Source organism: Neomonachus schauinslandi, chromosome 1 (assembly GCF_002201575.2).
Source record: "Neomonachus schauinslandi chromosome 1, ASM220157v2, whole genome shotgun sequence".
Taxonomy (NCBI): Eukaryota; Metazoa; Chordata; class Mammalia; order Carnivora; family Phocidae; genus Neomonachus; species Neomonachus schauinslandi.
In genome coordinates, this window is record NC_058403.1 from 203,895,171 (window position 1) to 203,896,268 (window position 1,098).

The 1,098-nt window shown below is 37.5% G+C and overlaps 1 protein-coding gene across 1 annotated transcript in view; it reads left to right on the plus strand.

The window, feature by feature from the left end:
• Nucleotides 1-350: 350 nt before the first annotated feature.
• The window catches only part of SLC1A6 (solute carrier family 1 member 6), a 12,331-nt gene continuing 11,583 nt past the window's right edge, over nucleotides 351-1,098 (plus strand). Inside the window, exon 1 of the mRNA XM_021683187.2 lies at nucleotides 351-424. The gene's annotated coding sequence lies outside the window, so the exon portion shown is untranslated. The remainder of the gene's footprint in view (nucleotides 425-1,098) is intronic.

The window sequence follows — 1,098 nt, forward strand, 5'->3', positions numbered from 1 at the left end:
ACAAAATGAAAAGGAACCTACAGAATGGGAGACATTTTTTGTAAACCGTGTATCAGATAAGAGGTTAAAATCCTAAATATATAAAGAACTCCTACAACTCAATAACAACAACAACAACAATCTGATTAACAAATGGACAGAGGAACTAAATAGACATTTTTTTCAGAGAAGACATCCAAATGGCCAATAGATACAGAGGATTGACAGGAGCTGTGGCCTTAGGCAGAGGAACACAACCACGGCCAAACAGGGGTGTGGCAGGAGGAATGCTCCTCCCATCGGCCGTTCTTCTGCTGCTTCCGGATAGACCAAAAGGGAGCCAGCAGGCAAGGGATCCTGGGTAATGCCACCCCTGGTGGTCAGCCGTTTGCCCCCCGAGTGAATCTACAGGGTCAACAGTATTCCCAGGATGCCTGGAATGTGGGTACTGTCACACTTTTTTGTTTTTTTTTTTGCTGTGAGATCATTGCAGGCCAGGCTGCCTATCATTCAAGAATAGGATGTCCAGTGCCCAGGGCCCATGATACTTTTAGGGATCCACAGAAATGTTTTAACTTATTATTTTATTTTTTGTTTTCATTTTTTTTTTTTAAATCAGAAGAAAGAACTACACTTTCAGATCAAAGAAAATGGTTGAATGTATAAGGTTAGGTGAAATTCACATAACAGAAACCCAACCATTTTAAAGTGGTGTCAGTGGCATTTAGTGCATTCTCAATGTTGTGCAACCATTCCCTCTATCTAGTTCCAAAATACTATATTCATTTTTATAACAATTCAGTTGTAAAAATATAATTTAATATTTTAATATATATGTATATATTTTAATGGAGGAAGGAGTCCACAAAAATAAAAGTTCCTCTGGCCCATGAAAGTCACATTTCCAAGCTGCCTGATACATGTAAGGTGTTTAGTTGATAAAGGATAGGCAGGTTTTTATTTTTACATACATTTCATTTAATGTGTATTAAAATATAATTTGCATTTCAAGTAATGATCTTTTTTCCATTTAAGATTTATTTATTTATTTGAGAGAGAGAGAGAATGAGAGACAGATAGCAAGAGAGGGAAGAGGGTCAGAGGGAGAAGCAGACACCC